This window comes from Gracilinanus agilis, chromosome 1 (assembly GCF_016433145.1).
Source record: "Gracilinanus agilis isolate LMUSP501 chromosome 1, AgileGrace, whole genome shotgun sequence".
NCBI lineage: Eukaryota > Metazoa > Chordata > Mammalia > Didelphimorphia > Didelphidae > Gracilinanus > Gracilinanus agilis.
The window spans coordinates 425,383,349-425,407,063 of NC_058130.1; the positions used below are offsets into that span (position 1 = coordinate 425,383,349).

Sequence of the window (23,715 nt, forward strand, 5' to 3'; positions counted from 1 at the left end):
AGAATTGTACTTTAGTACCTTTCTGGCAGTTTTAGAAGAGAAAGATTCTAGGCTTGAGTATTAGAAGACTATCTAGGAGGCTACTGCAAAAATCTAGGGTCCTTCCTGAAACAAAAGCCCAAGTTTTTAACAATAATCTTCCAGTGATGCAATTTGGTTGAAAGCTGTATAATACCATTGTCTCCGAAGAAAGTTGGAGATCACCCAAAGGTCAGTGGAAAGGTACATAATGGGTATGAGCATGAAGCAACATGGCATAAATAAGCAAGGGTATGAAAGATAACATAAATAAAATATACAAGCCCCCCAAAATGATGCCCAAATAAACAGCTGGTATAAAGTCTGAATGTCCATTAGTAATTCCTGTCCCTCCCAAAATCAGCAATATTCAAGGATGGCTTGACATCAGGTCAGTCCCTTGATAGTAAGTTTATGGGGAGACATAGCCAAAGATGGGAAGACACGCATGGGCTGTGCTCTTTATTGTTTGAGGGAATGACTTGAGTAAAGTGATGAGGCCCTGGTTTAGGGTAGTTCTAATGTGAATGAAAAAAAAAGGAAAACATTATGGAAAAAAGAAATCAAAACTTAATACTTCCAACAAGAAGTCATAGTGACTCCTAGGATTTCATGATGCCATTCACAGAAAAGGAGAAATTAGGGAGCCTTAATGTATAAGACTTTTATGGAACCATAAAAGTAACTGGAGTAATTTTTAACAACCATAGCAGAACTTTCCTACTAGATCATAAGCTACTTAAAAGCAAATGACCATCTTGCATTTATCTTTATACTTTCTTCAGCATTTTTCCCATTAGTTGTTAAGTCATTTTTCAGACATGTCCTAATCTCTGTGACTCCATTTGGGGTTTTCTTGGCATATATACTAGAGTTGTTTGCCATTTCCTCTTCCAGCTCATTTTGAGGATGAAGAAACTGAGGTAAATAGGAGTAAGTGACCTGCCTAGGATTATACAACTAGTGTCTTAAGTCAAATTTGAATTTAGGATGATGAGTCTTCCTGATTCTAGACCAAGCACTTTATCTACTATGCTACCTCACTGCTTACTTTACCCATAGTAGGTACAAAATCAGTAATTCTGGAATTAAATGTCTATTTCCAAATGAGTTTTCCAGGGGAGGGGGAAATGATGCCTTTATTCCAATGGAGCTGTTGCAACTAAGAGCATTTTTAGAACTTCCTCATTAAGAATTGGCTTCTAAGCCAAAGGCAACGTTATTTGGAATAGCCTCATCAGTGCCAAATCATCAACTTCTTCTTTCTTCTTCTTCTTCTTCTTTCTTCTTCTTCTTTCTTCTTCTTCTTCTTCTTCTTCTTCTTCTTCTCCTTCTCCTTCTCCTTCTCCTTCTCCTTCTCCTTCTCCTTCTCCTNAATGCCATACCAACTACATTACCAAAAAAAATTTATTTTATTGATAGAAAAAGAATTCATTTGGAAGAACAAAAGATAAAAATATCAAAGGAATTAGTGAAAAAATGTCAAGGAAGGACGTCTAGCAATACTACATTTTAAACTGTATCATAAAATAGTAATTATCAAAACTATCTGATACTGGCTAAGAAAAAGAAAAGTAGACAGGTGGAACAGAAAGACATATAGTAAATAGTCGAGAAGGATTATAGTAACCTTGTTTTTGACAAAAGTAAAAATGTAGACCCTTCCTAGTAGTGTGACGTAGGCAAGTCATTTAACCCCAATTGCCTAGCCCTTATTGTCTTGGAATCCATTCTTGGGATCTATTCTGAGACAGAAGGTAAAGATTTAAAAAAACAAAAAAAAACAAAGATATAAGCTTAAATCAGTTGGCAGAAATAAGGTATCCACCATTTATCCTATGTTTATCTCATTTGTACATAATTTACATATAGCCTTTTTCACCAGGTTGCAAGTTCCTACAGAACTTCAGAGATTTTTGTTTGGGGAGCTTTTTATGGTCTTTCTTTGTATCCTTAGATCTTAGCACTAGACTTAGTACACAGTAAGTGCTTAATAAATGCATGTTGATTTGATAGTAAATGGGTTGTGCTTGGGAAAAGGCAGACAATGTGAGTGAGCAGCAGCAGTCCAATTTGGCTTAAATATAACATACTAAATGGTTTCTCTAAGGAGAGAGCAACTTTAGAGAGGAACAGTGTTTCGAATCACTTTAATGCCCACAGACTAGAGACTCAAATTTAAATCATATAGCTACATGTTCTTCAGAAGTTTCAAAATTCAAAGTACTTTCCAGAAAAATAACAATTTACTCATTTGTTCATTTTAGACTCTAGTAGAAGTTTAGGTTGTTTTTTTTTTTTAAAGGAAATTCGTAACTGCTTTTCTACCTCCAGTTTTTTATCTTTACAAAATCACTTCAATTCAGGAAAATAAGAAATAATTGCTTACTAAATACCATGATGTCCTGCTTTAAAGAAGCTTTATATTACAAAATCTGCATTTATTACCAAAAACTAAGTAAATTGTAAGCTCCTCTTTCCTTCCAATCTGGACCCTTCATTTTAGGGATAAGGAAATGGGACCAAAAAGGTTAAGAGATTTGTCTAAGGTCATACAATTAGTGACAGAATCATCCTTAGAACCCAGATCTTCTGAGTCCCTTAGGATTCCTTATACTGAGGAATCTTTATATTTACACCTTATACTTCTTACAAGGAATCTTTATACTTATACCATGAAGACTAAGCTTACCAAAAGAGATAAATCGAGGAATGCTTATTTTTATTACAAAGGGACTAAAAAGTGAATTTGTTTTAGAAAAACTCACCTCAAGATTCTTCTAAATGTCAGACTCTCCCTAAAGTACTAGAAATGCAGTTTGATTTACACATAATTTTTCAAGGAAAGAACTGGTATATTTATTTCTATTCCTCTGCCCTTTCACTTTTTCCTGATATTTTTTCTTAAAATATAATGGTAGAGAAACTTCTGTGATGATAATGCTATGAAATCTAGAAGCTACTGCAGTTGGAAGCTTCTAGAATTCTCAATATACCCCACCGTAGTTGTGGCTGCTTTGACTTCAATAGCAGCAACAAGTCCCATTTCAGTCTGAATCAATGAGAACTGTTACAAATGTATACACTGATAATTCTTTGTACTTTACCTTCAAAGATTTCATAACAAATGTATGTTTTTTAATTTAAACATCACCTAACTGAACATCACATTATTGAAAAATTAAATGCTTCTAGGCCCAAGGCCAACAGATATTGAGCTAGAAGGAAAGAAACTCAGAGGCCATCTTGTCCAGTATTCCCATTTTATAGATGAAGAAACTGAAGCTCAGAGAGTTCAAGTAACTTGCCAAAGGTCACATAGCTGGTACCAGAAGCAGGATTTGAACCCAGATCTTCCTCACTTCAATTTCAACATTGTATCTACTCTGCCATTCTGCCTCATACTGTTCATCTATTAAATCAGTTCCATGGTTATAGAATATACCGTTCCATTCGTGCTAGAAATTTTCTAGCGTTTGTTTTCTCTTTGTAATTATTATACATTATCTTCATTAGACCCCACCTTAAGTAGAGAATGGAGAAGACAAGGAACAATTACATAAATGTTGGTTCCCAAAGCAACTCACAGGAAATAAGGAATTCCAATAACAACTATCAGGCTGTTCAGTATGAACAGGAAAGAGTTCCAAAAATTTACACTGACAGGCTGACGATCAGAAGGCGATGCTTCTCAGGTTTTTTAAACAAGCCAGCTCACACAAGCTGAACAGCTTTAACTTTTGAACAACAAAAATCAGAACACTGACAGGTTTGTAATATATCTAAACAAAGCCTTTTCCACTGGGATATCAGTATATAAAATGATGATACTTGTCATCGGAGACAAAAAAATTAAAACCACTAAAAACTCCAAATTCCTTTACATACATGCAAAACCCTCAGAATTCCATGAGAAAACAAACTTCTATTTTGAAATCAACTTTGAACTATCAAGATGAAACCAGAGATGTTAAGAGTTCCAAAAGAATATGGAAACATCAAACCACTTGCCAAATATGGTGATAACTGAGATGTGAATATAAGAGAAAGTGCTCACTCATAACTCTCAAAGCTATTGTCAGTGGCAAATCATGACAGTATCTGAACCTGGCCAATCACCTCAGGCTTAAAGCTCATTCACCTAGAGTGTCATACAAGTGCCTTCTAGTGAATTTTGGAAAATCCTTTCTCATTTGTTTGAAAAGGAGAAAAGATACCTTTAGGTATTCACCTGGACTCATAGGAAACATGTGGCTTTCTGTACTATTCAGATCTTAGGAAAACCACAGAGAGTCTTAGTAAAACCTAGAATCTGCCAGAAATTGAACATGCTTTAGATCAGACTTGAGGAAATAATGGATAATCCCGATCAGAGCCAAAAAGAGCCCGTAGTCAGACTGATTTTCCTAAAATCCCACTTTAGTCATTTAATTCTGTTGCTCAGGAAGCTTCCTTACTGACCTTAGTATAATGTCCAAGTGCTCCTTCCAGAAGTCAAGATCCTTCCCCATTTGGCCTCATTTTTGCCTTTCCAAATTCCCCATAATGAACCTCACTTGGAACCAAACCGGTGTACTAAGAACTGCACAGTGTGAAAATTGGAAGGGGGCCTGAGCAGAAATTCCCTGGGCACAATGGCTTTCCTCACCACCTCAACACCTGTCCTCATGCTTGGGGACTTCAGGGTCTAGATTAGAATCTTTTTAACACTTCAGCCTGCAGCCCCTGACAGAGATGGCATTCTCCTCCTGCCAGTCTCTTTACTTGTATCTTTTTAAACCCTTGCCTTCCATCTTAGAATCAATGTTGTTTATTGGTTCCCAGGCAGAAGAGTGGTAAGGGATCAGCAATGGAGGTTAAGTGACTTGCTCAGTGTCACACAGCTAGGAAGTATCTAAGGCCAGATTTGAACCCAGGATGTCCCATCTCTAGTCCTGACTCTCTATCCACTGAGCCTTCTAGCTGCCCTCACCCCCACCCCTTTACATGTATCCTTGTTCCCACACCATCTTGCTGCTTAGGGAACTTGCCCATACTATCGTTCAATGTTACTCTCCTTTAAACTCTCTGTATGTATTGGCTCCTCCTTCATTGCCTATAATACATGAGTAGTTCATACATTAAGAGTTTTAGAACTTGAAGAGACCTTAGAAGTCAATCAAATCCACCTTCCTCATTTTATACATGAGGAGACTGAGGCCAACAGAGGTTAAGGGACTTGCCCAGGGTCATTTAGCTAGTAAGAAGTGACCGAGGTGGGATTTGAACCTACAGTTTCCTTTATCCTTGAAGGCTCCTGCAAGAAACCCTCAAGGTGTCCTCTAATTTCTCTTCTTTTCACAACCAAATCAGAGGAAAAGTCGCTTATTCTCATTGACTTCATTTCTTCTTCTCGTACTCATTTCTCAGCCTCCTATAGTCTGGCCCCTACCCACCACTAGAGTGAAGATTCTCTTTCCAATTGCTCATCAGCTCTGGGAGTGGGGAGGGAAGAGGGAAGGGAAAGAACATGAATCATGTAACCATGGGGAAATATTCTAAATTAATTAATTAATTTTTTTAAGAAGATACTCTTTCCAAAATTATCCAACACTGGTATCCTCCATGGATATCCAGTGACCTTTTCTCAGTTTTCATCCCCCCACCCCACACACACCTGTTTTTCCCTCTCTTGACATTTTGACCACTCCCACCTCTAGTATATCCTCTGCTGGTTCATAATTTTCTCCAAAGTTTCAAAGGGTCCGAGATGCACAAAAAGGTGTAGAACCCCTTCTTCAAAGGTGTGAAATAGCAAAATCCTCTTTCAAGTGCCATGGAACAGCTCCTAATTTAAAGGATCCCTATAAGAAAGAATACTTTTGTAATGCAAACAATCATTTCTGAATTCCTTTATTTTGAAAAATATGTATATTCTCATATAGAAGGTATTCTCAAGGCTAGGCTCATCTGTAATCTTTGAGCAAACACATTCCAGTGTTTTAAGGGTGGTCTGCTTTCCTTGGAATCCACAAAAACCCCAGAACCAAACGAAAAGAACTGTTTCCACAGGTTTTTGTTTCAAGAAACTTCTTAAGGAGCACAGTACAGCCAAAAAATGATTCGTTTTTTGAGAGAACAACCTAAAAGAATGTAAACATGAAAGAGAAAGGAGGAAGGGCAAGAAGTCATCACCAACTGGAAGACAGCCTATGCTTTTCTGAACATTGCCAATGAGCTAAGGCATGAGACAAAACTCTTAGAAACTTGCTGACCCACCTGTTTGGTCTCCAAAGTGTTAATGCGCATAGTTAGCCTCATTTCTGTATTGTCATCAGTCAAATAATATAAACAATGCTCAAGTGAAACAGATGTTCTTTAACTGAAGTAACTCCAAGGGAAATTGTTCAACTGAATAAAATGAAAACTAAAAATGAACATCCCCACTGGAAAACTGTGGGACCATTTCAGTCCACTAACAGAGATCGTGTATGTTGAGGCTTCCAAGCCAGATTTTCTTCTCTCTGTGGCTTTAAAGTGGGGCATAAAATCTCTGCACATTCAATCCAGACTCACATTGCCTATTAGGCAAAACCTAGTGACCACAGGATAACGCAAAGAAAACAGAGCAAATCCATATCAAAGGCCGCCAAGAGTAGTGTGGGAAAGAAGTTTCACAGTTCAAACAGGATGTTCACCCTGTTTCTGGCCATCGCTGTGAATTCTTAACACTCCATTCCAAGATTCTGGCCCATCCAGCACGCTCATGGTGTGCACGCGATAGCTGATAAAGCTGAAGGGATTTGTTCCACATTCCAGAGACCTTCTTCAGAGCACACAGCCCTGCTGTGAGAGAGAGAGAGAGAGAGAGAGAGAGAGATGGTCTCCCAACTTGGGCCAAGTCCCCCGTGCTATGATATACAGCCAGAAACACACACACACACACACACACACACACACACACACACACACACACANACCCCCCTTCACACACACACACACACACACACACACACACACACACACACACACACACACACGAGAGCAGACTTGGAAGCATCATACTATGTGTGTCAATATAATTCTCACTTTGTTCACTCAAAGGGCACATCAGGATTTGTTTCTATTTCTTTTTTCTTCTGAGAAAATGCAGTTCAAATTCCGTTGGTTTTGCCAAATTCCCATTAACTCAACCTATGTTTCTTTATTGCAGGATTGGGCAAAACAAGTCTTGGTGACGTTAATACGTGCAAATAGGATTTGTTAGAGAGCAAAGGGCCAGGCATCTGGAGACCTGGATTCCAGCTGTGGCTCTGTTGCTAACTGGTTGTTTAACTTTAAGCAGCTACAGTTAGAGCAGCAAGAACACTGGTTAGGAGTCCTGTCTTTTACTATCTGGGGGCATTTCAGCAAATCACAATCTCTTTGAACCTCAGTTTCCTCACCAGGAAAATGAGAAAGCTGAGGACCTTCTAGCTATAAATCCTATAATCCTAAATCACTTAACCATTCTTCCTCATATTCCCCCCTTCATTATATACTCATTTAGTTATGAGTGTATGAATGGATATGGATATGGATATGGATGTATAGATATATGTGTGTTTATATGTATACACACATCTCTGTGTGTGTGTGTGTGTGTGTGTGTGTATCTAGACGTACACTCATGCATGAGATACAGCCAAAGAAATACCCAGAGTCAGGCAATGAATGAATGGATTACTTGCTAACAACCTTCACATCCTGCTGAAAATAAACTCTGTTTCTAGAAAGGAGTCAGACCAGGCAAGTGTAAGGCGTGTGTGTGTGTGTGTGTGTGTGTGTGTGTGTGTGTGTGTGTGTATACATATTCATACACAGATAGTTACAGTTATGGCTAGAGGCTGAATGGTATAGTAAATAGAGAGCTGGCCTCCAAACCAGGAAGACCTAAGTCCAAGTCTCATCTTTGACATGTACTGTTTATGTGGGGTCCTGGGCAACCACTCTGTGCTCTAAGCAACTGTCTGAGACTCCTCTTGCCTAACTGGCTGCTTTTTCTCTGTCTCCTTTACTGAATTCTCTTCCAAATTATGCCCTTTAACTATCCCTAAGGTGTCCCCTCAGGGTTCAGTTCTGGACTCTCTTTTCCCTCTATACTACTTGGTGATATACTTAGCTCCCATGAATTTAATTACCATCTCTATCCTGATTCTCAAATCGATTTATCCTGCCCTAATTTCTGCTAGCCTCCAGTCTCACTTCTTTAGCTATCTTTTAGATATCTTAAATTGGATGTCCAAAGGACATCAATATGTCCGAAATAGAACTCATTATCTTTTCCCCCTAAACTTTCCTTCCTTGCTGCCTTTTTTTTGTTACCCATCCTCAACCCCTCAAGGTCTCAATCTAGGAGTCATCCTAGACTCCTCACAATCTCTTATCCCCACCATATCCAAGATGTTGTCATGAACTGTTAGTTTCACCTTAGCAACATCTCTTGAACGTGACCTTTTCTGTCTTCTGCTACTGCCACCTCTCTAGTGCAGGGTCTCATCTCATGCTTGGATCATTAGAATGGCTTGCTGGTGGGTCTACCTGCCTCTTCTCTCCCCACTTCAGCTCATCTTCCATTCAGCTACCAAAGTGATTGTCCTCAAGTGTAGGTCCAACCATGTCACCTCTACTCCCTACTCACTGAATGCCAGTGGTCCCCTTTTGCCTCAAGCAACAAATATAAGATGTTCTGTTTGACATTCAAAGCCCTTCATAACCTTCCTATCTTTCTGGTCTTACACCTTTCCCTCCAACGTGCAATCTTCAATCCAGTGTCACAGGCTGATCTTCAGAACAAGACACTCCACCCCTCAGCTTCAAGCACTTTCTTTGGCTGTTGCCCATTGCTGGAACAGTCTCTCTCCTAAACTCCTTCTAGCTTCCAGTCTGGCCTCCTTTAAGTTCCATCTAAAATCCTACTTTCTATAGGAAGCTTTAACTAACCTCTTTTAATTCCAGGCACTTCTCTGTTCATTATTTCCATTTTTTCCTGTATATCGCTTACCTGGAATATATTAGTTTGTGTGGTGTCTCTCTCATTAGATTGTGAGCTCCATGAAGGCAAGAATTGCTTTTTGCCTCTTTTTGTACTCTAGAGTTTAGCACAGAGTATATAATAGACATTTAATACTTTTTTTTATTAATTAATTGCAAAAAAAAAGGTGCTAGCCAGCTTTGGTAGAGAACATTCCCTACTCATTGAAATCATCTGCTCTATCCTCACTGCTGTCCTACAATGATATCCACTTTCTTCCCTTCACTGGGTTGTAACAAAAAGGGAATACATTTTCCGTTGCATTCTCACTTCTCTTTCAACAATTCAATTCACCATTTAAGTACCTATTGTGTGTGATAGAACAGTGTATCAGGCATTGGTGGAGAAACAAAGTATATATAAGACATGACGCTTTTCCTTATAAGAATTTATAGTTCCGTGATGGAATAAGATACCCAAGTAACTATAATACATCATGTCCTATGACAATTGCATTAGAAAAGCTCATGATAAAATGTTGTGTGACATAGGAAGCAAGTTCATTATTGATAGGAAGGATCACTGAAAATATCATAGTGAAAGTTGCTTTAGAATTTCACTCTAAAAGGCAGTCAGGCATTCAACTGGTGAATGGAGGCAGAGAGGACAGTTCTGGGGCCAGGGATTAGGTCAAACAAAGGCATGGACATAGCAGGACATGTTAGATGTACAGAAAGTAGTCCAGGTTGGCAAGAAAATGGGATTCTTAGAAAGAAGCAATGTGAGATAAAGTCGAAAAGCTCAGAAGCCACCACATTTTAGATGATCTTGAATGTGAGAGAAAGGACTTTTTTGGCCTTAACCTGTGAGGTTGTAAAGAATTGTGGAAGGTTTTTGAGCAGAGATGTATAAATAGAAGACTTTTCTGGTATTACCATGAAGGAAGGATAGGAGGGGAGTAGGGATGGATCTACTAGCTGATTATTGCAATAGTCTAGGCAAAGGCGTAATGAGGGCCTATGCTAACATGGCAGCAGTGAGAAGAGAGCAGAGGAGATGTTATTCAGAAAAAATTGATGAGCGGTGAGGGATAGGAAAGAGTCAAAGAAGCTTTTGAATGTGGGAGAGGGTAAAGGCAGGGCAGAGAAAAAAAAATTGTAGTCAGAAGAAACAAGTTTAAGAAGAAAAAATGAATTCAATGCCAACTAAATGCAAAACATGGAGGACAACTCCCAAAAAAAGATATGATAAAGGCCTGCCATTAAGCAAGCCTTATTGCAAACCGGGACCCAAGGACTGTGTAAGGTTAAATATTAATCAAAAACATAAAAAATAGTAACAAATCCAAAGATAGTTGTGTTTTCTTTCATTGTTATGGGAAGCCCTTCTACTAGCTCAAATCATAATCTATCCATAACTTAGAGTATTAAAGAGTCACCATAAGCTCAAATGGCTATTCATAGCCACAAAGCTCAGAAGTATCCAAGGTGATTTTTGAGTCTGCATTTTCCAGGATAGCACTCTAGCCACTGTGTCCTGCTACTCCTCAAATTACTGTTGAATTACATTTTTAAAAATCACTATAGAAATTGAATATAGGGTGAGATCAAAGTCAAGAGAAAACAAAGACCATAGAATAAAGGCAGCAGAAGCTAGTGTGTAAATGGAATTAGCTCGACCACACCTTAAAATATAAATATATAATATCTAAGTTTTCCCTCTTACACTAGTCAAGAGGTGGGGTAAAGCTTGAAGGAGGGAGATGTTGGCTTCTTCTCAATCCAAAGCCAAAGATACACAGGTTTCTAAATCCAAAATCTAGGTGCAGAGCAGTAACTTCCGCCTGAAAAATGAATGAGAAGGCAGCTGGGTAGCTCAGTGGATTGAGAGTCAGGCCTAGAGACGGGAGGTCCTAGGTTCAAATCCGGCCTCAGACACTTCCCAGCTGTGTGACCCTGGGCAAGTCACTTGACCCCCATTGCCCACCCTTACCACTCTTCCACCTATGAGACAATACACAGAAGTTAAGGGTTTAAAACAAAAAACAAAAAAAAGAATGAGAAGACTAGATACTACTAGCTTTTTCCAAGTAGAGCTTAGAAACAAAAGTGGTAAGGCAGAGTAAGTTGGAGAAATCAAGAAACAAGGTCAAATCTAACCATTCAGTCAATGCCTAGCATTTACTTAGCTTGCAAAATAAACACCACTGGTTCTTCTCTGCTGCTGTTGTCTCTAAGCTATCACACTCCCCACAGCAACTTTTCTAACACTTTTCTCCCTTCAAGATCTCAATTCTGCACTTACTCCCTCTCTCTCAGTATGTGACTTCACCTATTACTTTCCTAAGAGGATTAAAGCTTTCATTCCTAAATTCCTGCTGTCTCTTTCCTGCATACTTGAAAAACTACTTCTTCTATCCTCTCTTTTTAACCTCAAGTTCAGAAGATGAAATTACCAAAGGTAACAACTCCACCTTAAAATCCCATCTCTTTCTCCAGGCTTCTATTTTTCATCTCCTTTCTCTCTCTCTCTCTGCTTCCTGCTTCCTGCTTCTCTCCCTTCCTAAAAAATGTGCTAAGGTCTCCCCAGCCCAAAGACCTTTCCCCAATTGCTGGTACAACTCTAAAGCAATCATCTAATCCTCCTCTTTTTTGCCTGATAGACTTCTAGAAAAAATAGTCTCAATTCTATACTCACTGCTTTCACTTGCTCTGTATCCACTCATTCTCTTGAATCTCCTGAATTCTGGAGTCATTTCCCTCCCCCCAATACTCTGCTAAAAACTGTTTAGTTTCAATATGTTTATGTGTTATCTTCCCCTTCCCTCTCATTAGAATGTAAACACCTTAAAAGTCAGAGATTTTATTTCTTTTGGTTTGCATTTATATTCCCAGCATTTAGCAGTTCTCTTGAATGTAATTAAGTATTTAATAAATGCTCTCTTTCAATCTATCAACTCTGTTTATTAATTAATCTATCATCTTTCTACACTGATCAAACATCTATCATCTGTCTAATCTACTTACCTACCTAGTAATCATCTATCTTTATCTGCCATTGTGAACTACCTCCGTTTCTTCTTCTTTTTTTAAACCCCTACCTTCCAAGTTAAAATTAATAAAGAGAGAAAAGCACTAAAGTAATGAGGACCAAGTGACTTGCCCAGGGTCACACAGTCAGGAAGAGCCTTCCAGATTTGAACCCAGGACCTCTCATCTCCAAGTTTGTCCTTCTATCCACTGAGCTACCTAGCTGCCCCCACTTCCATTTCTTCTTGATGTTTTCTTCTCCTTTGGGTTCCATAACACCATTTCCTCCTGATTTTTCTTCTCTCTCTCTGACCATTTCTTCCTTTTCCATTTTTTTGGTGGACATTTTTACATTCCTCTTCCTCTCTCTGTCCAGTACCTCACAATGTTCTCCATGGAGTGCTTAGGTAGGTGACTGTGAACAGCTGGCTGTATCCAGCAGTGTCAGTGAAAAAGAATAAGAAACAGTTGACTAAGCTAGTCATTGTTGCTGAAAACAGTTGAGAGTTTCCTGTGTTAAGCTTGAAACTTGAGTGAAGGGATTGTGGATCTTGACCCCCATCATGGAAAAGAGCCTCCACTTAGAAGCTTAGATCAATTCCTTTCATGTTACAAGCTGCTCTAGAAGGAATGAGATAGGAATATGAAACAGCAGAGGATCATCTCCTTCCAGCCTCTGCCTGCCTTTTTAGAGTTTACCAATATATCCCAGAAGAAAGAGATAGATTATCCAAGGAAAGGTTGTCAGACAATGGTCATCCAATGTAAAATACTCATATGTTTAGTTATTTATAGGTAGAAAAGAAATTGTTAATTTATAAGTGCATCAAATAGGAGTATGTGAATAAAGTTTTAATAAGGCCATTAATTTTATTGCTGTTTTTAGAGTTTAATGTTCCCTTCAGGAATAAAGTTTCTGTACTCCAATTCATCAAAGATTTAGAGCCACTATTTATTTGGCCTCAAGATACTTGGTAATTTTTTAGAATCGTATTCATTCCCATCTTCCCCCTGAGGCACAAACATACACACACACACTACTCCTTAACTCAGAATTTGAGAATATGTATATCTTTTTTAGCACGAAGTCAGAAGAAGAGAAAGTAAAAAAAAAAAATGATAGCAGACTGGGAGGCACAGGCCTTTATGTTTTTTTTAAATGAATTTTTATTGATAACTTTTGTTTTTACATCACTTCTTATACTTCCCAGTGTCTATGCTCTATCATTCCCAGAGAGCCATACCTTCTTAGAAAAAATTAAAATGAAGAGAAAAATGTTCAGAAAGACTAAACCAAGGAATGTTTTAAATAAGACATAATATGCTTTTTTCTACAACCATAGTCTCCCCGCTGCAAATTTTTTTTTAAAATGGGGAGTGAAGTTAGATGCCTTCTCATAGCTCATCTCTAAGACCATACTTGGTCATTATACTTTGTTAGTACTTGGTTTTAATTGTTATTTTTTGTTTTCCTTTTGTTTATTTACATTGTTATAGTCATCCGGTATATTGTTTTTCCTGGTTCTGCTTATTTTACTTTGAATCAGTTCATAGAAATCTTTCCATGCTTCTCTGTGTTTATATTCAGTTTTTACAGCATGATAATACTCTATTTCATTCCTATACCATAGCTTATTTTTGCTATTCCCCAGGCACTGTGGAATGTTTCCAGTTCTTTGCTACTTCAGAAAGTGCTGCTATAAGTATATGGTGGATATGGAGTCTTTCTTCTTATCATTGACCTTGGAATATATGCCTGGCATTGGACTCTGGTCAAAGAGAATGTACACGTTAGTCACTTTTTAAAGGATAAATATAATTGCTTTCCAGAACGTTTGGACCAGTTGACAGATACACTAACAATATGTTAGGCTGCCTTTTTTCCATTACCCTTCCAACAATGACTGTTCTCATCTCTGCCAAGTAGTCAGATGTAAGGTGAAATCTTAGAGTTGTTTCGATTCACATTTATTGTTACAAATTTGGAGCATTTTTGAAAAAGGTGGTTGTTAACAGCTTATAATTCTTCGGATCTCTTACGTATTGGAGAATGACTTTTGAAGACTTTCATCTGATTCCTGGTTCTATCTTCTTGATCCACTGTCAACTTCCTCTTTTCCTGGCCCTAGGTTTCCCTCTGACATCTCCACTTACCTTTCTAGATTTCGAAGATTAGAGCTGGCAATATCTTTGACCTTAGTAGCATGACTACATGGGCCAGTGGTCAGATAGTTACTATACCTATGCAAACTGTGGAGGCATATTGCTGTTCTCTGGCCTCATCACAGACAGCGGTGGCTGAATATCTAGAGCCAGATGATCATTCATGAAATCAAGTCAGTCTTTCTTTCATCATTTACCTTACCATTATTTGTGAAATGTCAACATTTGAAGTAATCTTCAATTTATGATCTCTGGGTCTCAGACGAGCGAATGAGCATCCTAGGAGTTGATCTTCTCAGGGGACAATCAGGCAAATGCCTAGAACCCTGTACAGTGAGAAATCTACATTGTTTGCACTTTTCCTAGGCACGAGGAAGGGATTGGTTAGATTCTCAGTCACTCTAGGATCTAGTACCTGGCATCCTGAGACTGCTTTTGCAGCCCTGGAGTTAATAAATAAGAATTTATTAAGTGCTATGTGCCAAAAACTGTGCTAAGGATAAGTATAGCAGGACAGGAAAATAGAATCCCTGCCCTCAAAGAACACACATTCTAAAAAGGGAAACAACTGTAAATAACTGAGTACATACAAGATATATGTGGGATAGAAGGAAGGTGACCTACCTTCTTTATTAAAATAACAAAGTGAGGCCAAGGAAAACCAGGTTGAAACAAATGCTACCGGAAAAGAACCAACACGAATCTGGTAACTTGGCCACCTAGGAGCCTATACATTGATGAAAGCTGGCAATTATGAGTGGAAAATGAATTGTGGCCCCATGAGAGATTAAGCTACTCTCCAAACAATTGGAAAGTGTGCCCCAAAATCACTAGGATTAGCACAACGTAAGTATTTAATAATAATTTGTACCTATTAATAGCTCAGCCAATACCCATATGCTTTGTGGGAGATTTGGGACTTCTCTAATCTTATTTAAAATGAGGTAAGGCATCCTAACTCATGGCCCCTGCTCAGTAGAGCCCTCGGAAAATATTTACTTTGAAACTCTTTCAGAGCCTCCTTGTAAACAGGAGATCCTGTAGGGTCACACTTCAGTGTCAAAGGCCACTATTGTCTCAGTAATAGTAAACAGACTTTACAAGGGAAGAGTCCTCTGGTGCCAAACAGTCAACTATATACTACAAAGCACTTAGCAAGATGCCTGAAAGGAGTGACAAATAAAGCGCTGTCTCCAGCTAACCGCTCCGGTCTGATGGCATTCTCCTCCTCCCCGCTTAGAAGAAAATTCCCTGATCAGGAAATAGCGATCACCATCCCACCATTGTCCACTCCCTTACAGTGACATGCATTAAACTGAATTCTTTTTTTTTTTTTTGATGCTATAACCAAATTAGAGTTTCTAGTTGCCTACAGCCTGGAAAGAGCCTTGAATAAGACACTGAACTTTTATTTTCAATGTTTTAATTCAACAGATATGGGATCTTTGAGGAGTGTTGATTCCTGCCGCCCCAGCCCTTCCCCTCCTCCACCTCCCCAACCGATTCAAACATCACTGTAAAATCCACAGAACTCCTCTGGGATGGTTTCCTGTTAAAAGCACTGGAACACTTTCATTCTGTGTGGAATATAGCTTTTATTATAAGGGATTTTTTTTCTAGTTATAAAGGCAGCGATTGTTAGCTGTTATTGGGAAATGTAATTTATATTCCAAACTTGAGTCAGAATATGTAAAGAATTAAGCCTTGGTACAAGGGGCCAGGAAACAATGGTTTGTACTAAGCCCAAATCTGCTCTAAATGTGAATTAGAGTAAGACTGGACACAGTTTAAATCTCCTCTTCCTTCTCACCCCCCCACCTCCCCACCTCCAGTGTTCTTTTATTGGAAGCCTGAGGAGAAGATAGCTGAGTTCTTTGTGCCGTGGGAGGTGGTAAATATAGGAATGATAGCACTTTGCCTGTATGAGAACTGCTAACATGCTGAGAATAATGTGAAAGACTGAACTTTGATCATCCGAGCATTTTTTTTTTAAACAGGGACAGTTTCCAGAGTCAGTCTGGCTTTGATCATGAAAAGGGGAAAGCCAGCCAATGGGAAAAAACGGCTGTGTCTCTCAATAGTTACCGGTGCCTGGAGCCCTTGGAGACCCAGAGATCTTAATACTTAGGAAATAACTGTTGAAGTTTGAGCCACTGCATCACATCTGTTTTAGTGTGGCCAGCCCAGCCAGATGTAAATGATCTACAGACGATTTAATAAATTGTAATTAAAGTTCTTGGCCCCTCATATTGAACAAAAACAGCCTTCGATCGGGAGAAGGGCAGATTTATTGGAACTAGGTTGGGTTTCCTTTAAATCACTATTTAAATCACTATTCAAGACTAGATTTAATTGTTTTCAACAGAAAAAGGACATTCTTTTCATTTGTCATGTAACCCCAATCCATGTTCTTCACAACCTAGAGATAGAAGTAGATTTAATTTTTAGAAGGAACAGGCTGTGCATTTTAAAAGCACTAATTCTTTTTGGCCCCCCTTTTTTTCCCTCAAGATTAATTTTGCTTCTACAGTGCATTAGAAAACTGAACAACGATTTGTTTGTTTTATTTGCAAGATCATTTGAAGCAGATTCTTTCAAAGTCAATCGAGTAAGATATCACCAGCTCAGTAATTGATCATGGATGTATTAACAGTATCTTGCTGATTGTAGGAAAACCATCATTCCAAAAAAAGACATTTAAATTGTTTTACCTAATTAAAACAATAAATTTATACTTTCTTGATATTTTTCCTAACAAAAAATACATAATAATCATACAAAGTAAATATGTGCACTTTAGTCATAAATGTAAATACTTTCTTCTTATTTTATTATTATTAGGAATAAGGAGAGATTAGAATTGTATCTTCATTGGTACAAGAGGAAATTCCCAGTAAGACTATTCTAGTTTCCAATGCAGAAGGGGTCACTTCTCTGCCACTGGGCAGTAGAGTTGCTTATGACACAGAGAAGTTAAAACTTGACGAAGGTCACATGGCTAGGAGGTGAAACCAAGCCCTCCTGGCTCCAAGGCTGGTTCTCCATACACCCATGCTAACTTTTCTTATTACTCTTTTTTAAATTTAAAAAAAATTTTTTTTATTTTAAACCCTTAACTTCTGTGTGTGTTAGCTCCTAGTTAGAAGAGTGGTAAGGGTAGGCAATGGGGGTCAAGTGACTTACCCAGGGTCACACAGCTGGGCAGTGTCTGAGGCCTCTTATTACTCTTAATAATAATAATAATGACAATAAGCTTCCAACAACCAGTCCAATATAAAAGGCGCAGTGACTAGCGTATCATAGACATTTAATAAATGCTGGCTGATTGATAAGTTGAAATTTGTTTTGGCTAATCCAGAAACCATCTTTTCTACTTTTTCAGTTCTTAAACTGTTTGTTAATTTATGATAATGGTACAAAGTATGAAAATTTTCTTTTGTATCTACAGAAGTTACCATTGTTAAAAGATGTTAAAAATTCAAGTCTAGTGTTATCTAGTGATTTATTATTAAGTGATTCATATATTATATATTAAGTGAGTTATACATACTCAGTGTTGTGATTCCATTGCACACCCTTGGATGGTGTGACCTTAGAGCTGAAATTGTATTCTGTTTGGTGCTGTAGAAGAATGACTGAAGTAGCCCACATCTTAACCAATTCATCCTCAATCTTTAAAGACTGATTTTAGTACTGAGTTTTGAGACTACTGACCCCCCCTAAATCAGCTGAGAATAGAGCATAACCAGTAGTGAACTGTTTATAAAGTCTACATGGTCTAAATCAGTGGTTCCCAAACTTTTTTGGCCTACTGCCCCCTTTCCAGAAAAAATATTATTTAGCCTCCTGGAAATTATTTTTTTTTAAATTTTAATAGCAATTAATAGGAAAGATAAATGCACCTGTGGCCATCTATGCCATTCTGGATCACTGCAGCACCCACTAGGGGGTGGTAGCGCCCACTTTGGGAATCACTGGTTTAAATGAAAATGTACATCTAGGCGACTTTTGGTTCACAAAAGACCTATATATTTCCAGAACATCTCCTCTTCAACTTCTAGAATTCCCACATCTGAGCACTTGTCAAAGTTACCATTTTCTACCACTGAAGTGACCGCCACCAAAAGCTACTCTCCAGGGCAACCCTTATTTCCCCAGTAGAACCACTTTAGCAGTTTGGAAAAGGTACTTCTTCAGAGCTCTAGGGATGTGTTCTAACATCCCAGTTTCAGAGTACAAATCCTGTATCATTGATACTCGGAGACATGTGGTTTCCTTGGTGCTGGAAGAGCCCTTATGGAAAAAATCTCTCTCTCAATGCAAATCACAAATGGCCTATAATTTATGACTTCATGGAGTTACCTGTAAAGTTCAATGGCTTCTGCATTGTCACACAGCTAATAAGTATGAGAAGAACCTAAATTCAAGTCTTCCTGACTCTAGATCCAAATCACTATCTACTAAGCCACCTCATTGGTAAGGTTCCATCTTACTATTAAGATTACAATTCAGCTGCTTTAAGGTTCAGTAGGTGTTTGTGGTTTGGCTGGTGTAATGTTTATAACATTGTTCTAGTGGAGAAAACTGAGTTCCAAAGCCTAAGCCATCTACTTATAAAGCAGTTTTTCAAACTAAACTTAAATTTCTGGGACATAATCCATTCACAGAGTGAGATTTACCACTCTCTCACCTAAATGCAGATAGTCACAAATGAAGAGTATGATACTTCCATGCCACAAACAGGTTAGGTTTTGGTTTTTGTTTTTGTTTTATTTTTACAAAAGTACAAGAAAAAAAACTTTTTCATTAAAAAAAAATCTTCAGGCTGCTTGAAAAAAAAAGTCTGGTTTCTTTGAAAAGTTATTACTTTTTTTTTTTTTAAATCCATCAGGATGGGAACCTTTGATGAAATGCAGTCAGATAACCCAAAGAAACCCTTAACATCTTCCTGGTGCCTGTGTTCTGGGCAGTTGAGGTTGTTTGTTAAGTAAGAAACTTGTTTAGATATGACCCCAAGTTAAATTCATTAGATATGTAACTCTAGCCAAAATATTTTAAGTCTTTTGAGCTGGTGTGGTAAATCAGAGCCTTTTGAAGTTCAGTTGGCTACTTTGCTAGGTTGACAAGGCAGTGTTAATGGAAGAAAGGAAATAATACTTAAAAATAAGAAAAATGGATGACATTTCAAGTCCATGTACTTTTATTGCCTGCGGAAATGAACTGATTCCAAATTTATGTCAGCCTATACATGATGCTATCATCTACTATCATAAAAGGGCCCTAGAATAATAGCAATGGTGTAGGTTGGGGAGGGGGCGGAGGTACTACTGAGATTACTGCAGAAAGTTTATCAGGAGATCTTATCCCATTTTTCATCACAATTATTTTCTTGCCCTTATCAAAGTTAGCATCCTTAATTTCATTCCACAAAATGTTTATAGGAGGACCTTATATGAAAGGTTCGTCACACTGGTGAAAAGGAGTTGGATTTTTTATTTGAAGGAACTGGATTCCTGGCTGCTAAAGCTGGGCTAATAAATGACCTGTTTCTGACATTACATTGACATGGTATAATAGTGATCTTCCCAAAATCAAATGGACCTCCAAGAAAGGACTGTATATCATTCATAATAAAAGGATGTCTCATGAAACATCTAACCTTTTGTGCTTTGTCTTGACTGATGATCAAGACCTACTACACGTTAAGAATCTTTTTCAATTTATTCAAATATTCAAAAGTTTGCTTCTCACTCATTTAAAGAAAACTTTTATTCTTCCTCATTTTCTCTTGGAGCAGTAGTACTTCCAGAGTACTGCTGGTCTTCAACTCAGGAAAATTCGGGTTCCCATACACTTTTATTTTTAACCCTTACTTTTAAATGGAATTGATACTAAGAGTTGGCTCCAATGCATAGAGGTAAAGGCTAGGCAACTGGGGTTAAGTGACTTGCCCAAGGTCACACAGCTAGGAAGTGTCTGAGGTCAGATTAGAATTTAGGACTTCCCATCTTCAGGCCTGGTGCACTCTCAAATGAACTATTTAGCTGCCCTTCCCATGTACTTTGGCACTTAGCAGTCATGTCACCTTGAGAAAGTCATTCTCCCTTTCTCTCTCTCTCTCTCTCTCTCTCTCTCTCTCTCTCTCTCTCTCTCTCTCTCTCTCTCATCATATAAGGCTAAAAAACTAGTTTTCTCTTCTATTGGGAACACCAATACCCCTAATACCTACCTCACCGGCTTGTAGACCAAATGTTTAACAACCAGCTTTCCAAAAGAGAAAAAGGAAGGAATGACACACTTTTAAGTTTAATCTACATTAACATTTTCTCCATCACTTTCTTATGTCTGGACAATCAATAGAACAATAAATCAAGATCCAATTTGCAGTGTTTGCCAACTTCTGAGGTATAAATACTTATGCTGAAAATTTAACACTTGGCTCTCACTAGCTGGTTTATTCTGGCTCCAGCACACTTCAGGGCTCACATGGCATGATGCCTATAATATGCTTTGTAGCCATTAGAATGCTAAATCAGAGAGAGAAACAGAAACAGAGATGGAGAGACAAAGAGATGGGGGGGGGAGAAAGAGAGGGAGGAAGAGAGAATGGGAGAGAGGGAGGGAGAGAAAGAGAGAGGAGAGAGAGAAGGAGGGAGGGAGAGTGGAAGAGAGGAAAAGAGAAGGGGAAAGAGGAAGGGAGAGAAGAGAGAGAGAGAGAAAAGAGAGGGATAGAAGGGGAGGGGGAAGAGAAAGAGGAGAGAAAGGGAGAGAAGAGAATAAAGAGAAGGAGAGAAGGGGTAAGGGGAGAGAGGGAAAGAGTATGGAGAGAGGAGAGAGGAGAGACAGAGACAGAGACAGAGACAGAGACAGAGACAGAGACAGAGACNGGAGAGAGGAGAGACAGAGACAGAGACAGAGACAGAGACAGAGACAGAGACAGAGACTAAGAAATTGTAATGGTTGAAAATCTACCTCCAAACTTTTCTAAGAGCACAGTGACCAGTTTGCACTTTGGGGGAGAAAGAGGTAGGGATGAGGAAGGTTTGGGGTTTTTTTTAGTTTAATTTTAGTTGTTGCATCATCCAAAAGAAAATGTTACTCCTGTAATTATTTTCTCCATTTATCACAAAGCCACCTAATTATTTTTTTAAGCAGCTTTGCATTTTTAGTCTTTCGATGGAGTCTGCTGCCTTTCCTTTTAAGTCCTGTTGACTGACATGTGCAAGTCCCCAAAGGTGGAATTTCTGATAGTCTGATAAGTTTGCCTGGTTTTCTTTGAGAGGAAAAGGTTGAAACAAAGATCTGTAGTGTTCCCCCAACCAGCGGGGGTGGGTTGAGAGAGCTGAAGATTTGGCTGATGTCACCGGGTCCTTAGCAATGAAAACCTCAGAGTAATCCGATATCACTTAAAAGGCTGGTAAAAGGCCCGGCTGAAGGATGCTTGGCAGTGATGTTGCAAAAACAGGAACAAACAGCCAGCTGATTCTTTTGTTTGTTTTCCAAGCGCCTATCAGGCCCATCAGAGACCTCTCTCTGTCCTTGTGGCTCAGCCCCTGTGTGTAACTGTAGAATAAAGCCCTAACTGGCTTTCACTATAAACAAAGGCTCAACCAGTCATTTGCAAAGGTGATGGATTTCATTAACGTTTCAGTGTCCTTTGGGGGTTTGGGTGTCTTTAATGAGACATAACATGGGAGAGGAGAGAGTCAAGCTTTCCCTCATAAAGGCTGGACAGCTCACTCCTCCATCCGGCCGAATTGGGCTGCCAAACCCTTGCAGATTGGCACTTCCTTTTATTAGAAGCCCTGGCTGCCTTTCTGGGGTGATGGGCCTCCCCCGTTGACTTTAGGCAAACACAAATACTTGTGATTCCAAAATAGAATGCCGGCCTTTGGAAGGTGAGGGCCCTGAGCCACCCCAACCATATGGTGAGGTAATACACCAGGCAATAGCTGGCCTGGAACCCACAAAGCGGGCGCTTCCTTAAGGCGGTAGCTTTGTTCCTGGAATTTAACCTCTCTGTTGAAAAGGCTGCCCTTTCTGCTCCCCATACCCCAACCCCTTCCATTTTTTTTTTTTTAGGAGATGGATCAATACGATAACTTCTAGTGAACTAAATTACAAGCCATACTCAAAATTTACTGTGAGGAGTGATTTTATTAAAGCCTTGATTTTGCAGCCTGGCTGGAGGTATTTGGGGGGGGGGAGGGGGGTCCTCCCGGCTCTAGTTTATTGGCCCTTCATAAACATCCATGTGGACTCAGCAGAGGGCAACTGGAAAGGGCCCTGTCTGGTGCTGGGGAACATTCCTGGCCGCCCTCCTGCTGGGGACCCTGATTAATGACAGCTGCTCACAGGAGGGACCTCGAGGGCCCTGGCTATTTACCTCCATCTGTGGGCAGTGTGTAGTTTATGGGCACCTGGCTGGAGATAAAACCATTTTCATGATGCAATACTCCGACAGGGAGGCAGCTGGAGAATCGAGAAGCCCTCACTGGGGTAAATCCTTCTGGCCTTCTGCCCAAGACAGATTCCACGGAGCGCCACTGATGCTTTGGGACTTAAGCCACACAGAAGATCGGAAAGGGAGATTATGAGGTTTCTCGAGTTACACAGGATAAAGCTCTTTGTCAGGAAGAAATAATAAAACTGTAGGAATTATGATAGCAATGTCTGAAGCAGTTAAGTAAGCACAGTAATTATTCACTTTGAAACAACCTGAGAGAGATGGTGCATTTTCAGAGGCTGATATTCATCCACGGGTGATATTTTCAGCTAAATCTTGGAACAAAAAGATCAGTTTCTCGCCTACGTAGCAACTTTCAGAAATGCCCTTACTGGAATGGTCCCTAGAATGGAATCCCACTACATGGCATGGGCCAGTCCTCTGAGTATTACTTTGCTGTTGAGAACTTAGTGGCAGGAGTTAGGATTTCCATGAAAGCAGAAACATGATGGAAAAAAAAAAACAGTTCTGTGCTAATTGTGGAGCAAGATGCTTGCATTGGTTTCTTATTGTTGTGTAATGATTTCTAAGAGTGCTTTCAAAATAGTATTTTCCTATATTACTTTTTCCCATTTTGGGATTGTAGTAATTATTTATCATGAGGAGAGCTATATGTAGTTTTTGGCTTTCTCTGTTCACTTATGTTTGAAATCTTCCCTGCCCCCAAATCTGATCCAGAAATCTGTTGTCAAAAGTGATGTAGAGTTGTCTCCTAGGCAGGCTCTCCCCACCCTCTGGCCCTTAGAAACCCTATGGAAATCCATAATAGGGCTCACCTTTCATCTCCTCATCCTCAGAGACAACTTTTGCCCTGAGAAATTCACTGGCCCTGGATTTGCACATGGCAACTGCATTAGTGAGCAGGACAATTAAGTTCTTTTCATTCCACTCCAGAGCAAAGTGTCATCAGCAGGGTCAGGGATGGAAGAGGGGTGAAATTTCTAGCAAAACATCTCTCTCTCTCTCTCTCTCTCTCTCTCTCTCTCTCTCTCTCTCTCTCTCTCTCT

General features: G+C 39.1%; 1 protein-coding gene across 1 annotated transcript in view; it reads left to right on the forward strand.

The window, feature by feature from the left end:
• Nucleotides 1-23,715, forward strand: part of NKD2 (NKD inhibitor of WNT signaling pathway 2) — a 97,606-nt gene that overhangs the window by 59,061 nt on the left and 14,830 nt on the right. The gene's annotated exons all lie outside the window — the stretch shown is intronic.